The sequence below is a fragment of the Cupressus sempervirens genome, chromosome 7 (genome assembly GCF_028749045.1).
Source record: "Cupressus sempervirens isolate cs-2001-9-10 chromosome 7, ASM2874904v1, whole genome shotgun sequence".
NCBI classification, from domain to species: Eukaryota; Viridiplantae; Streptophyta; class Pinopsida; order Cupressales; family Cupressaceae; genus Cupressus; species Cupressus sempervirens.
In genome coordinates, this window is record NC_143124.1 from 157,798,876 (window position 1) to 157,816,478 (window position 17,603).

A 17,603-nucleotide genomic window follows, 5' to 3' on the forward strand; every position below is an offset into this window, starting at 1 on the left:
GAAGCCATCAGCCCTACAGTTCATACCTTAAACTGAGTATAGTTGAAAAAGGACACATTCAAAACTCCCTATGAATTATGGTATGGCTACAAACCCAATGTAAGTTATCTGAAAGTATTTGGAAGCAAATGTTATATTTTGAAAGAATCTAGAAAAGGAAAATTTGATGTAAAAGGTGATGAAGGAATATTTTTAGGATATTCTTGCAAAAGCAAAGCATATAGATGTTTAAATCTATCCACTCACAAAGTCATAGAAAGTGCATATGTGAAAGTTGATGAGTTTGTAGACAACTCTGAAGAAGAAAGCAAAAAGGTACCTAAAGGTTACAGAATATTTCTTTACATTGAATGAGATACTAACCAAGCATACCGTTCACTCAAGAATCCTCAACTCCCAAGTCATCAATAACCGAATTGCAAATAGTTCAAACTGAGCCACATCAACATTCAAACATTACTGAGCAAGTGTCTATCGAGTCTAAAGCACCTGAGCCAATTGTTACCGAGCTAGAATAGCCTGAACATGAAATTGAAGCACAAGGAGATAGCAATGAAACTCATTCAAGAGGCAAAGAACCTATATTAGCTAAATATGTCAGAAGACATCATGCACCAGATCAGATCATTGGAGACAAGTCTGAAGGAACCTTGAGAAGAAGCAAGCTGAAAAATACTTGTTTACTTGCTGATTTTGAACCTAGAAGCATTAAAGTTGCATTGACAAATGATAGTTGGATTGAGGCTATGAACGAGGAAATAGAATAGATAGAGAAGAACAAGACATGGACTCTTGTACCCAAGCCTAAAAATAAGAATGTAATTGGAACCAAGTGGGTATTCAAAAACAAGTTGACTAAAGATGGTAAGGTATCCAGAATAAAGCTAGATTGGTATGCAAAGGATACTCTCAAGAAGAAGGCATAGATTATGGAGAAACCTTTGCTCCTATTGCAAGATTGAAAGGAGTCAAAACCTTACTTGCATATGCTACTCACAAAGGATTCAAAGTTTACCAAATGGATGTCAAGACAACATTCCTCAATGGAATACTAGACGAAGAGGTTTACATTGAACAACCTAAAGGTTTTGTTGATCCAGATAAAAGGAACATGGTCTAGAAATTACACAAGGCACTGTATGGTTTGAAACAAGCCCCTAGAGCATGGTATGAAAGATTTCATAACTATCTTATTCAGATTGGTTTTCAAAGAAATAATGATAATAGTAGCTTGTATATAAAGGAAGGACTAGATAATAAGATTGTCTTGGCAGAAATATTTGTAGATGATACTGTTTTCACAGGGCATGATGATCTTTGCAAAGAATTTTCAGAACAAATGAACAAGGAATTTGAAATGTCTATGTTTGGTGAAAAAAATTCTTTGTTGGTCTTCAAATTCATCAAAATAAGAATGGCATCTACATCACTCAATCAAAATACATCAAGGAGATATTGAAAAAGTTTGGTATGGAGGACTGTAAACCTGTTGGAACTCCTATGTGTACTGGATTGAAACTTGCCAAAGATGATGAATCCAAAGAGGTAGATCAAACATTGTATAGATCTATGATTGGAAAATTGCAATACGTAGTTCATACTAGGCCAGATATTGCCCTTGCAGTTGGTATTGTTGCTAGATTTTTAGCAAAGCCAAGAGAAACTCACCTGATGGCAATCAAAAGAATAATGAGATCTTTGAAAGGAACTAAAGATTATGGCTTATGGTACAAATTTGGAGGTAATTTGGATTTGAAAGTGTTTACTAATGTTGATTGGTTAGGAAACCTTGATGACAGAAAAAGCACAAGTGGAGGAGCATTCTTTCTTGGAAAAAGATTGGTTTCTTGGACAAGCAAAAAGCAGAATTGTACATCCCAATCTACAGCAAAGGCAGAGTATGTTGTTGCAGCAGTAAACTGTTCAAATATTTTTTGGTTTAAGTAGTTATTGCAAGGAATGAAGATGGAAATCAATGAACCAATTGTCATGTTCTGTGACAATACTAGTGCAATCAACATATCTAAGAATCTAGTGATGCATTCCAAGACCAAGCATATTGCAATAAAATATGATTTTATTAGAGAATTGGTGCAAGACAAGGAAATTAGATTGGAATATGTCCATACAAAGGAACAAATCGCTGACATATTCACAAAGCCTTTACCTAAGGATGCATTTTTGTATCTTAGAGGTAAGTTAGGGGTCATTCCCCTATCTGAAGTCCACTAAAAATAAGTTCTAGTGATGCATCAACGCATATAAGATTGAAGATCCATCTGTTGATGCAGTTCAATCAGAAATCATTGCATATGAATCAGTACTAAAGGTACATTACAATTCACTTAACTTCTATTATCTTTGGCATGTGTTGCAAAGAGGGAGAGATTTACTATCATATCCTTCTAAAATTTGTGAGATTTGAAACGTTTTCCATGAAGTCCCTTAACAAAGGGAGATTATTGAAGGAGGGAGAAGTCTGTTATCTTGTTGGATTTGTTTTCAAAATTTCATTCTGTTATGACATGTTGTGTTTCCATCAATGCCAAAGAGGGAGATTGTTGGATAATGTTGTCCTTGATGTCACACAAATGTCATATCAGTCATTAGTCTCAAGTTTACCGAGTTCAGACAGTCTGCAATGCAATCTGCAGTGTCAACCAAGCTCACTCGATCATCAAAGGAAATGTGGAAGACAGTGTTAACCAAGCTTAGTTGGTCAACACAAGAATTATTTTTTGACAAAGTTTATCATGCAGGGTTAGCCAGTATAGGGATTTGCAAATTAATTACTTCTAGCCAACTGTTGTAATTGTTTGTTTAGTCAGTGATTCGAGTTGACTAAGATAATCTGAAAGGTATATATGGTCATTCAAGTTATGAATTAAAGTGTGAGATTGTGAAAAAGAAGTTATGAATGTGAATTATAGTATGAAATGAAAAGGTGAATGTTGAGCAAGTTCTGGTGAAGGATCAGATGTGTTGAAGGAGCTGTAAAGTTGTATTTGATCAATAAGGATCTAGTCAAGCATAACAAAGATCTGTAATCAGAAAAGATAAGTTGTACATTATATCAGGTCACTTCATTGCTGCTTTCTAACCATTGTAACAGTGAATTAAAAATCTCTTAACAGAGTTGGTTTAACAGCCATTCAATAAATCCTCTAACAAGGTGATAGTTCAGTTGAATTGTTCTAAAGACCTCTAGCAAGGCCACTCCTAACAGGGTGATTAAATCCTTTAATAGGGTCACACCTAATAGTGTGTTTTTGTAACCTTTAACAGGGTTGGCTCCTAATAGGGCTCACTTCAGAAGAGTGAAAAATAGTATCTAGTTACATTGGTGGTTTTTCCCATATTGGGTTTCCACGTTTAAACTAGTGTCTCTTGTGTTCTTAATTGCTGAATTACTTTTTGCATGATAACATATAAGTTCTTAATATTTATCATTTACTACAAGTTTCAGCATTTTATATATAATCAGATCAAGGGTATATTCAGACATCTTAGGGACTGTGGAAAGTTTTATTGTTACTGATTCACCCCTCCCCTCTCAATAACTTATTATATCTTGAATATTTCCAACAACCTGTATAGGCCTCGCGAGGAAGTTTTCTGAGCCACTTGAAGAAGTTTCCTAGATCGCGTGAAAGTTAGTGACAATAGTTTAATTTCACACAAGAAAGTTGTATAGGTCATGTGAAGATTCTAGCAAGAATGTGCGAGGAAAAGATAGAATCAAATGATTTTGCGTGGGACTCAAAAAGATTTTGTGTGAGAACGGAGACCAATTTTACAAAAATGACTAAATTTGACAAGATTTCTAGACTTTTTGGACAGAGTAGATAGATTTTTGAGATAGGTTCAATTGGACAAATAGTGAGATTGACTTCGCAAGACATTTGGAAAAAGTTTCAAGTTTTCAATCTAGGCAAAGTGTTTAAACAAGACACGAGAAGCAAGCAATAGTCAAAAATAGTCTTGCCAAGGACAACGCAACTTGATAGGATAGGGGAGTCTTGACCTTTGTTTGTTGTAACTAGTTTGGACTTTGTTGATGACTCAAGAAAAAACATGCTTTTATCCCTAGAAAGAAAAATTGGTAGAAAAGGAAAAACCTTTGTCCCACATCGTATGTGCATGTGTGCACCTCACACAACTATGTCACCCCTAGAGGGTGCTTGTGTTTTTGGTATATTCAAAGGACTCAATAGTATATGCTAAACAAGTGCCCTTGTCACAGGGGATGAGTGTGTATACCACCTTCAAACATCTAGTAGTATGCCTATGGTGAGTTCTACATGTGAGATTCTTCCCCCTCCTTGCACAAAGATTATGCTTCCTTTCGGAGGTGAATCGGATAGCTTCTAACTAAGAGATTTTTACTTGGATTCCATTCATATTAATTCCTGGTGGCTCCACAAGCGGATTTGAGACTAGCAACACACACCAACATCTAAAAGTGCACACTACTTGCTTAACAAGCTAGGGGCTGGCACCGACTAGTGCACAGACAGAGCTTCCCCTTGTTATGTGATATCAAGAATTAAGGGGAAGAAATCAATCTGGCTTTGGAGTCTTTCACTAGACAAAGCATCTTGATTATAGTGAATTAGAATCTCTGACAGAAGAAGTGTGCTCACTTGGGTCATTCTCAGAGGTTGGATCACTTTGGCAGGCCCTCTAAAGGATAGACATGGACTAGTGGTTTAGATCTAACGGTCCAGGTTTCTAATTTTCCTCAAGGGGAAAGAGCATAATCCTCTACCTTATTTCCTTTCCCAAACATGCAAGACAAATTAATTACCCACTTGGTTTAATCAATCCAAACTCATTATTCTTTAAAGATTCTGATTCCCTTAAAGGAAATCATCATCTTAACATAAAAGAGAGTAAGCATTGGAGAACCACCAAGCTGCTTGCCTTCTTTGGAATTTTGTCTTTTAGAAGCATCTAGGTTTCTGATTCACCCTTGGTCATGACCTCCAAGTGGTGAAGAGCATAATCCCCTATTCTTCTGTCTTGCACCCTAGGAAGTTCGCAAGCCCCTAATTAGACTAGTTTGAAAAATAACAAAAGAAGACACACTATTTTGTGAGTTTTAAATTTGATCTTTGACAAGCTTATCTTAGACAATTGTCCTACAATCAAGCTATTAATCCATTTTCAAGTGGGTTTTAAAAGGAATCTTTGGCAAATGTCCTACAAACAACAGTTAAGCTGCAAGAAATCAGAGATACAGACTCAAAATAAAACATGTTAGTGAAATCAGATAATCTGTAAATCAAAAAATGATTAAAAATGAAGCTGATGTTGCAAGATTTCACATGAAATCTCTTTCAGAGCCATGTGAAATTGTTCTATGGCCCATGCAAAATTTTGTTACAGCCCGTGAGAATAAAATTGGTGTCGCGTGAAGATTTGCAAATGTTGCACTTTCTCGTGTGGTACAAAAAGAATCTTCGCACGAAGATTCTGGATCCTCACACAAAAATGAATAGTCTTGCGTAAAGATTTCTGAATCTCTACAAAATAATACAGACAAAGAACACAGAAATTATTTTTAAAAATGTAGAAAGAGGCTAGAAAAGTTAATTTTCTTGGCCTCATAGTGGACACCAAAAATGTACCTGTGAATTGTGGGCCTCTGAACCTCACAGACACTTTTACATAGTCATTACCTATGGAATTATCCTGGAATATACATTGAGTTGTTTATCCAAGAGGTCTGATAGAGTGACCTATCGCCTTCTACCTAGAAGGATTTTTCCTAATGAATGCCCTAAAATTTGAGGTGTAGCCAACCAGACCCTCTAAGAACGAAGGATTTGAATGCAATGTAATTAGTCTATACGATAGTGCAAAGTATTCTAGAAAGAAAGATACATTCTAATTTAAGAACATATAAAGTAAATTAATCTAAATATATGTAAGATTAAATCTAAATGAAAATTAAGCTAACAATGAAAGGATGTAAGAATATGCTAAAGCAAGGTGAGTGCAAAATGCAACAGCAATTCGATAGCATGAAAATTCAACCTCTGTAATGAGGAAATGAGTGTCTCTTAAATAGACTTTCTTAGAATCCATCAATGGTTGAGATTGATTTCAATCAATGGTCGAGATTGAAGATGAGGTTTAGTTAAGGTGGAAATTTCCCAAATTAGAGGGAGTTAACTGGCTCAGATCTAAGTGTAAGAGTCAGTCAGCTTAGATAGACTTCAGTGTGAGAGCAAGTGATCTGGGTCACTTCTAATTTGATCAGCAGTGAACTAGGAATTTCCATTCTTGAACTGAAGAGAAAATTAGGAGAGATATTTAATTTAATAAAATAAGATATGCTCTCATAAATACCTTTTCTATTTAATTAATTAGAGACACTTTTCTTATTTAATTAAATAACTTCATTTAATTAATTAGGAATAACTCCCCATTTAATTAAATAATTTTATTTAATTAATTAGAAGTAGCTTCTTCATTTAATTAATTAAAATAGGCATATTTATTAAATTAAATAAATTTAATTCCATAGTACATTAGCCTTAAGAGATAATTTAATTTAATAAAGTATGAATACTTTAGATTAAATTAAATTAAGATCACATAGGTTTAATGTGGCTAATATGAGTGTTACTATAGAGATTAAATAATGATTATGATGAATGTAGTTTAGGGTTTTCTACATCTGACAATTAAGTCAAGCAACGAGTAGCAGAATAAGAATTGCCTATTAGAATAGGTCTTCGGATTGATCAAAATAGACCAGAATTGGTGATCATGGCAATGAGCCAATTTTGGCGTATTACAAATGTTGAATGTGATTATTTCCTACGATAGAAAAAATACCTCATAATTTGACATGAACTAAATTAAAAATATTTACCACTTTGTATATTTATTATTTAATATTTACTACCTTAAAATTTTAACAATGATTCTAGATTTGTGCCAAGGCAATATTTCTCTCAAAAAATTTAGTACCTATCCTTGTCCAATTCTATGAGAAACTAAGAGACAATCCTTTGGCCAACAAAAGATAAACACAAACTTTAAAAGAATATCCTAGACATGTCCTCATGGAAAAAATAATGGAATGTCTTTCTCCTACTTCTGATTCAAAATTTATAAGAGGAATTACAGTTTTCTTGGTATAACAATAATCATGTATTACAATGAATGAATTCTTGCATTGAAAGTTTTAATGGATGATAGCTGGAAAACTCACCAAGGCTTGAAAAAAATCAAGAAAAACTTGGCCCATTTTGGCAATAAATGTTTGTTTTTTCTTTGCAAAATTCAATGAGAAGATGCATCCATTCTACCAAAATTCACTTGTTGGAAATTAATAAATAATTTCTTTATCTTCATTACTTATTTGAGGTGCTTTTCAAGGATATCATAGTTCAATTTTTTGCCATACAATCTGAAAAAAAGTGTGCAACTTCTTAAAAGATTAAAGTCTTATGACTATAAAAGCTATGGTATTATATTTAAGTTGTTGCAGTATATGAGGAGGAGTTTACATCATATGTTGGAGCTTCATTGATGAGTAAGTTTATCTTGATTTTTAATATATGCTATCATATTTTGTATCAATATTCATCTTCTTTCCAATTTGACTATTATCACAGGCCTATAGGATTATGCATGCCATTTTCTTATTTTTGTGTGTGTATGTTTCTAAAAGATATTTTGCATCTCCCTAGCCATTTGTTTTAGTCAATGAATTGTCTTCCACCATGAGCTAATAGTAAATTTTCTTCATAGATGTCAAGAAACACAAAATAACTATTAATTTAATTTGATCCATCTATTTTTGTATTATAGGCAAGTAGAAAATCACAAAGAAAATGAAGATAAAAAAACAAATGAACACAAACATACAATGTTGCCAGTTCGCAGAAGCCAATGGTTTGCTGATATAGAAAATGCTAATGAAGAGATGGATATAGCACATGATGATGTGAAAATGACCACAATAGATGATAATGCAAAGATTGATGTAACACCTACAGATGTGTTACATGATATAGGACATCCTGATGAGCAACCTGATGAACATCACAAAGAGAATCCACTTGAATCTACTGTGCCACCTCATAATATAGTCACTGCACCTATATTTTTGGATGAAATTGGTGGATCAACAAAAAACATTGATGGTGGTTCAAGAGAAGATGTTCCTACCACTGTTAAAAGACAAAGATTGAGCCAAACTCTATACAAATCTATAGAGAAGAAATCAAAAGAAAGAGAATTAGAAGGTAAGAAACCATTTGTGGTAGAGGTATCAAGAGATGGTGAACCTATTGGGGATAATGCTACAAGGTGGGCTACTGAGTTGGGTATAAGATGTAGAGCTCATTTAGATATTTGCAAATCAAATTTTATAGAGAAAGATCCATGAAATGTGGAATTTTTTATATAGAAAATGGAAAATGCTTTTGACATAATTGCTGGAAAAATCTCTAGGAAACACTACAAGAACAAGATGAGGCTTCTCATGAACAATTTTATACACCATTGTCGAAAACTAATTATAGAGGGAAAAGAGAAGTCAAACTCCACTCTATCTCTAAAGAAGTGTGAAGAATTAAAATAAACTATCCATTGTAAGGAATATTTGACTATAAGTAATAGAGGCAAGAGAGAAGGAGATAGTGTGAGGACTGAATATACATATAGTAGAGGTGGGTTGCAGGGTAAAATGGACAAAATTGGAGTAAGTGTAACTTTTTTTTTAATATTTACATTGAGCTATTTATTTTTTATTTTTTATGAAATAGATATTTGTTGACATTGACATTCTATATCATGTGGAGAACACTAATAAAGAAATAGATTTTGAAGATGTTGTAAACTACATGATAGCACTAGATCCTACTAAATCCAACATCAATAACAAGTGGAAATCTAGTTCATCAGCAGAGATTTCACAACCATTGGTTCAACGTCTAGTAAGAGCTTCTCCAAATCATGTCAACAAAAGTAAAGGGATATAATATATAATGGATAGCTTACATAGCCTCACTAAAAAAGTTTCCCATTTGACTGCCTCAGTTGAACCTATAGTTTCTGTATGGAATGAGCATAATTCCATGGATTCAAATCAGGTAAAAGGTTTTAATTTTTCTCTAATTTGATTAAAAATTAGATTCAAATATCATCTTCCTCTTACATTGAACTATATTCAAGTATTATCGTCATATATAACTTTCTATCAATTTGAATTGAATGTCCCATTTCTAGCATTGTTGAATTTGAAACTGTTCGTATGTTCCATCTTCATTGGTATTTTACTTTTTGTGCTAAGTTTTCCATCTTACAATGTTGAAAACATCCATTTCCATTATAATCCAAGAGGAAAATGATATTTAAAATTGTACTATTTTATTCATGTATGTATTCTCTAGTGTGCAAACTTAGCAAGGAACTAATGTAAAAGTGCATTAGCAGCAACACTGGAGAGTCATAACTTATACTAGAACACCCTCATTACTCATGTTGTAGAAGAAAACCTATTGCCATCATTTTCTACAAATAAAAAATTCCTAGTACCAAGGAGTTGAATGACCTTCCAAAAGCAATATATTCTGCCCTAGAAATCACCAATATAGCAGCAACTATGCCTATCAGTGAAAAAAAAATATCATTCAACATAGCTACCAAATAGCTGGAATTACTTGTAAGATAAAATAGTTCTAAGTTTTGTTTCATGAAATGGCTTATTTCCTATGCTACAAGTAAACTATATTTTAAGGTCACTTTGGTGAATTTTAGGTCTCTTCCACTGCTTTGTCATGAATTGATAAATGCATTACTATTAATGTCTATCATTTTAAATGATAGTGGCTAAAGCAATATTTAAGTAGAAATGGATGATCCTTTCCACTGTGAATTAATTTCTTTTCTTTTCTTCATAACAACTTCAAAAAAGATGATAGAAGATGTTACAAAACTAGAATAACTTCCAATAGGAATGGATCAAAATCTCCTATTGTAGATTCACTTGTTGCTAGCCCACTCAACTACTAGTTCTTTCATAAATTAGTAGACTATAGAGTTTTAAGGTACTGAATGGATGCTATATTATTGGTTTTATACAAGCCTCCTATCTTTCATTCAAGAAATCTACTATAATTTTCAAAATATTTGACCATTTTTTTCTTGATGTTTGAACTACATGTACAATATAGTTGTTAATATCAATGTCGATCATGATGAATAGGTTAACAAGAACCTACAACATAAAAGTACATCTAATGAAGTTTAGGTAATATAATAGTTCTTGTGAAATATTTTTCTTCATCATAATTTGCATTATTTATTCTACTTTATACATTATCTTTACTTAATTTTTAAACCACATGTAGAGCAATCATATGAAGGAAAATGAAAAAGAGAAGCCATTGTTGATAGTGATTATGTTGAATATGAAGAGAGCCTACATGATATTCATATTAGTGGCTACTCTAAACTTGAGGTGAGGTATTTTTTTTAAGCTATATATTTATTTTTTTTGATAAGGAATCATCCTTGTTTACTGATCAAATGTCTAACAATGTTTTCATAATCTTATATGTTGATTATGCATGCATGATAATGTAGTGTTTATATTTGGGGCTTCCATAATTAATTATGTAACAGAATGTTTTCTTTTTCTTTTTGTCGAAACATATTAATAATAACCTCATAGAAGGGGGCAAAGTTAGGGTATTGTATCCCCATGATGGTTCTATTGTAGGAATTGGGTAGATTCATTCACTTTCTATTGCTCATGGAGTCAATTTGAAAGGAACAGGAGATGCAAATATAAACATTATAATGGTCACAAAAAATATTCCTCTTTTTTATGATGATAAAGTAGATGGAGAAATTTCCCTCAAACAGAAAGTGGGGACCTTCACATGATGGCCAATGAAGTATTTACAAAATTATCATAATTAAACATATTTATCATCTAGTAGACATTGATAGATATCTATTCTCACAACACTACTTTTATGTAATATTCTGTTGTTTAAGGATTTCACTAATCATGGTGTATTTCAAAGAGTTCAAAACTCTTCAAACAACTTTAAAATTTTGATTAAGTTACATATATATATATTTGCATTAATTTTTTATATTTTAGATTCTTTTTTAATTATCAAAATTATCATGTTGCATCAATCTAATTCTAGTAGTGCTAGCATATTGCATAAGTTTGTTCATATATCTTTTATTTTTTATTTTTTATGGCTTAGTTCAAGTTTAAGGTTGTGATATTTTACATTATTAAATTCATTGTATTAATAAAATATTTATCATATGACTTATTTACTTTTACTAAATCCAGTACTAAATATGTGTCTAACCACATAGTTAAATATATAATAAATCAACTACTAAATGTGTGACTAAACACACAACTAGTTCAACTACTAAATAAACTATTAAATATGTGACTAACAACAAATTAAATATACTACTAAATCAACTACTAAACATGTGACTAACCACACAACGAAATCAACTATTAAATATGTGACTAACCACAAAATTAAATATACTACTAATTATGTGACTAGCCACACAATTAAATTAACTATTAAATATGTGACTAACCACACAACTAATAAACTATTGAATATGTGACTAACCATGCAACTAAATCAACTATTAAATATGTGACTAATCACAAAATTAAATATACTACTAATTATGTGACTAGCCACACAATTAAATTAACTATTAAATATGTGACTAACAACACAACTAAATAAACTATTGAATATGTGACTAACCATGCAACTAAATCAACTATTAAATATATGACTAACCACACAACTAATTTGACTATTAAATATGTGACTAACCACACAATTAAATGTACTACTAAATCAACTACTAAATATGTGAGTAGCAACATGATTAAATATACTATTACATCAACTACTAAATATGTGACTATTCACATGATTAAGTACACTACTAAATATACTACTTAATCATCCACTAAATCAATGATCAAATAGATGACTAAAATTTTTTAGTAGTAAATTTAGTAGTGTTATAAATGACTGGATATTAACTACTATTTGTCATGTGACTAAGTTTAGTCACATATATACAAATTTTAGTGGTTTTTTTAGTCACATATTAATGTTTTTGTACTAGTGGATATACCACAATAAACAACATGAAAAGTCTTGTGATATGTGTATCTATAATGCCTATAGTGACAATGATTATGATGATGATGACTATTATATTCCTACATGTCCTAAAAGTCCTCCTAGTCCTATGCTTGTGCTTAAAGGGGATGAGTCATGGATAGATATTGATGGTAATCCATATGACTTGAATTTGAAAACAACATTGATAAATTTTGTGAACAATACCTAAATGATAAATCTACATTTTTTGAGGAAGAGAAAGCTTTTTTTCTACTGAAATAAAACATCAGTGCCATAAGAGTTTCTCTTATAAGAACCCTCATGCTAAAAATAAATATTATACTCTTAAGCAAGATCATGTTAATGTTGAACCTTTGTCTTCTGATGCTCCCCTTCCATCTTCTACTTCCTCCACTATCCATACATCCCCTAAAGATTTTGAGTCTCTCAAATCTTGTATGAATCCTTCATCCAACAAAGATCCTAATGCTTTTCATGTAGGTCCCTATAGTTATCCTCAAAGGCTACCTCTTAAAGAAACTCAAGATAACCTTCACTTGGCTGAAAATACTTTTAATAATGCTAAACCTGCATAGCCTAAGCCTTCATGCATTATAACACCTACTTTAACTAGTCCTTCATCATCGATTCCAATGTCTTCCATACAATTCCAACATGCTTCCTTCTTGTTAGGAGTGGCTTCATGTCAAGAGGACTCTAAAAATGATAAAGAAAAGAATATAAAGAAAGATCAAGATCAAGAACCCTCCATGTCATCCAATTATTTTCATGGTGTCTCTAATCCATTTTATAGTCTTTTTGATCCTTCGTACCCTTCCTCATTCATTCCACCATGTCTTAAGTCTTCTCCTAAGCAAGATCAAGCTACTACTTACACCATTGAGCTTATTGACGATAAAAATGACCTTAATGCAATTATGCCTTCCAAAGATGATACTTCCATTAACGTTATTAAAAATAGTGTTGTTACTCCCAATGTTGAGCTTATTGAAAATCAAGAGAAAAACTCTACACTTATGCTATCCAAAGATCCTTGTTAACATCGAAATCTTCCATTTTCTTGTTCTACCACTCCATGTTCCCTTCCACTTTCTACTCCTCCTAAGTCTTCTCAAGCTTCAACTACTCCTATAAAAGAAGTTTCTCCTATTCAAGATGTTCATGATCTTATTGAAAATCCTAATGCTCACTCTAAATATGTTGATGTCCTTGATTGTCATATAAATGTTGATGAACTTATTGATTACCCTTTTTCATCTTCCACATCCATCCTTGGACCTCCTCTACCAATACTAAAGGCTTCATGTCTTCCTTCCATCTTGGGTCCTTATGTCCCTTCACTTTCCCCTCCCAACTCTCCTAATTCATCATCCATCTTGGGTCCTTACATCCCCCCCTCTCCTATCTTTCCTCAAGATCAATGTAGATGCATATCCTTGAATCCTTTTCATCTACATACTCCCCTAAGAAATTCATATCATCCTTCTTCTTCCACAAGTCCCAAGTCTTTTGGAAGTAACCTGAATTTTCAATACAAGATAAATAAGCAATTCAAGAATCCATATAAAAGAAGACCACCATGTCTCCTCTAATCGACATGGGGGCATAAAGTCAAAAGAGATGTCTAAGAAAAAAATTATAATACAAGTATGTGTTCCAAAATCAAACATTGAATATATTATCTTTAAATCATTAAAAAGGAATGAAAAGAGTCCTATGGCTATATGGCTTCCAAAGTCCATCTTGAGAGAGTCTAATGTTGAACAACAATTGAAGTTGACATTCAAGCTTCAAAAGAATTCCACTTCATCTTCTTCCAAAAGAATTCTTCCATTCCATGTGCCTAAACTGCAATCTCTTCTATCCACTCACCATATTTCTTCACGTATTCCTTCATTCACATTTTCTCCATCCTCTCACCACCCTTCACTGTGTGTGTTGACATTGATCTTGCCTTCATTTCCATTTTCCAATCTCACTCAGTTTGCATGAAGTTGTATCCTCCATTTTTGTCTTCCATCTTCCTTTCCCTATCAGCATCTTTGAGTATATCATTTCAACTCCTTTGTGTGTCATGGTTTCAACTTTCAAGGAGCATTATCCAAAAATATTGACTTATTCCAAAAAAAAATTAAAATTTAAAAAAAAATAAAAAATAAAAAATGTGCCTTAGTGAAAACCTAGTAATCATGCACCTTGGTAGAAAAAGTAAAGAGAAATAAAGTTTTCCTATGGTGAAAACCACTCCCTTGTTGTGCCTTGGATAAGTACCATGATGAAAAACTAAGAATTAGGTATCATGCATAGTTCTTTAACTTCCTTCATCCATTTTGTCTTCTCTCTTTGATCTTGACAATATTGACTTATACCAAAATATTTGGCTATCTTGTGAGCTATGTTATGATAATCTTGTTTTCATTCCTTTCATGTTTAGCCTTCATATCTATTTTCCTCCATTCATTCTATTCTTTTTCTATCCTTTTCCCATTTACCCTTTTGGCTTTGATCTAATAAAAAAGAGTAAAATATGATGCTATGAAGCCTCTTGACATGTCTACTCCTTTGGATTGCATCTTTCCCACTTTTACATTATGCTTTCATGAATTATCCTATGTTGGCCTTTCATTTCTTTTCCAAATGTACTTTACACGATTATCTTTCCCTGGCTTGGGTACTCCTGAGGAGTCAGTCCTTGAAGATCACTTTCACTTTCTTCATACACTCCTTGTTTATCCATCATATCTACCAGCTTGTTGCACCATCATGTCCTCTACCTTGTTAGACATTGGGACTATATCATGTATTCTTTCTTGGAAGTGATTCTCATTCTATTTGGGGGCTTCCATTGTACATATTTATTGATCTTAAAAAAAATACAAAAAAATGATATATTTCAAAAACACAAAAAAAATGATATATTGTCAAGATTCTAAAAATTGGAAGATGTTTTGAAAAAAAATGATCATCTTAGTGACAACCTAGAAATAGGTTCTTTGATGTATCTCCAAAAAAAAAAAAATATTCCAAAAACACAAAAAAAAAAACAATCCAAGTGGTGAAAACCAGGAAATGGGTGTTACTTGAGGCCTTTGCACCCGTGTTTCTTAGTGCCTATCCTCGACACCTGACCTTTCTCCATCATGCCTTGTCCTTTTTACCTTTGTTTCAAATTGATCTTTTTCTAGGGAGAATTACTATGTTAGCTTTGGTCTCTTGGCTGCATTAGTGCTTTTCAACACCACCCCAATTGTATTTTTCAATATATAAGAATTTTCCTAAGGGCAAGATAAACCCAAGATAGTAGAACTTGAACACAAGCACAACTGCAAACCAAAAAGGATATGATCAATATATCAGAGTATTTCCTCATACATTACTCTGTATTGTATGTACAAACACATTAGGAGTGCTTGTATATAATGGCCTCTTGGGAAGCACCTAGAATGTCTCTAGAAAGAACAAAAGATAAGATAAGCATGACAACTAAGCACACATCTTATCCATCATTCCATATGATAGGGTAAGAATGATGAGGTGTATCTCAAGTGGAGATCTATGTAGCCATCATGTGCTTAATTAGTGTGTTGACTCCTATGTTGTAGACACCATGTGCATAAAAGAGGTGCAAACTCTTGTGTTGTCAACATGACAACTCACAAGAGTACACATACTCCTAGGTAACTAATAAATAAATAATAAAAATATGGATTAACCTAAGTAAACTTAAGTAAGCATAAATAGTTAATACTTATTTACACCAACACCCCCCTTAAGTGCAACTTAGGGAAATGCACTTAAGTTCACAAGAACTAGGATGAAATTCATGATGGGTCCTGACTACTAGGCCATGTTAGGTACCCATGTACATAATGAAATGCAGTTTCTCATAAAGTGGAGAAAGAGGGAAAACCTCATGGGAAAAACCCTCCCCCAAAAAGAGATATGAAAAGGGATTCATGGATTGATGGAGTAATCAAGACCCCCCAATTACAACATACATCAAGTATATACAAGGGAGAAAAATGGGAAGGAAAAAACCTCCTAAGAGGAAAAAGTCTGCCCCCCCCTCCCCCCCCCCCCCCCCCCCCCCCCACAAAAAAAAAGGAGATGAGGTAGTCCCCCCCCCCCTAAAGGTAGTGTGCCACTTAGTAAAAAAATGCTCCAATGAAGAATTTGATCCATGACTACTAAATGATGTTCCTCCCCTTTGGAAGAAACAATGGTAAGGGTACCTATGAGAGATGTCCCTATACGGAGAAGAAATCTTGATGATGTAAGGTACCTTAGAAACCTATTCAAGTGTCACTATGTTGATGCTGAAGGTGGCTCCCTCCAAGACTATTGAGAAGAAGTGTAGATCAAAAAAGGAGTAATGTAGGACCTATTTCAAGGAACCAACAGTCTCCTCAAATGACAAAGAGACCTCTAACAATTGTTGTACATAAGTGTCCACAATCATGTCAACTTGTAAAAATTGATAATGTAGAGAATCAACATGAGGGTTAGAGTGGGCCCTCACAATAACTATAGAAGGATTTTCCTCAACAAAGAAAAGTGGAATATCATCAAAGAAGTTCTCCAAATCTGTTGTGAGTGACTCCATGAACAAACTTGAAATGTCAATCAAGAAGTCATCACCTTAGGGTAGAACTGGAAGACATAGTGTGCCCTACTATGTTGAAGTGCATGAATCTATCACTATGGAAATGAATGAATTATTCACCTCAAAGAGAAGACAAATATCATCTAGGATGTCTCCCACATCTTCAATGTGAGAATCTATAAACAAGCCTACAAGGGTAGGAAGGAAGTCATCACATGAAGGTAAAGTAGGAAGATATAAAGGGTCCTTTTGTACTGAATCCAAAGCATCTATGGTTGGAAAATAATCAGTAGGAGCAACAGGAGTACCTAGAGGTGTGATCACATCTAAAGAGGATGTATTTTCAATTAGAGGCATTAGATCCTTTGGGAGTAGAGAAATGTGTGGATCTCCATATGTCTCCCAAAGATGAATCCAATAAACATATGGATCAGATGACTTAATGGGTGCAACTGAATCTAGAATGTCATCATCCATTTATAAAAAGAGAGTATTCCAAATGATGGAAATTGTGTCAATATCATATTGAAGTCCTCTTGCATATTGTAGGGCATTGTGCTAACTAAGATATGGGATAATAATTTGACTCCATTTTTGATAGTTGTCTAGTGTCAAATAAATCAAATATGCCTCTTTAATGATGGACTAATCAATGTAACCTCCAAAGAATCAAAGAATCCTCCCAATGAAAGAATCAATGCTTTATAAGTGGTTCATGTACATGGTGCCACTTGTTAAAATGTACAAGTTGGGCTTATGCTTTTCCCTATTACAACTACCTTTTGAGGCCTAAATCTAGAACTATGTACTATACCTCAAAT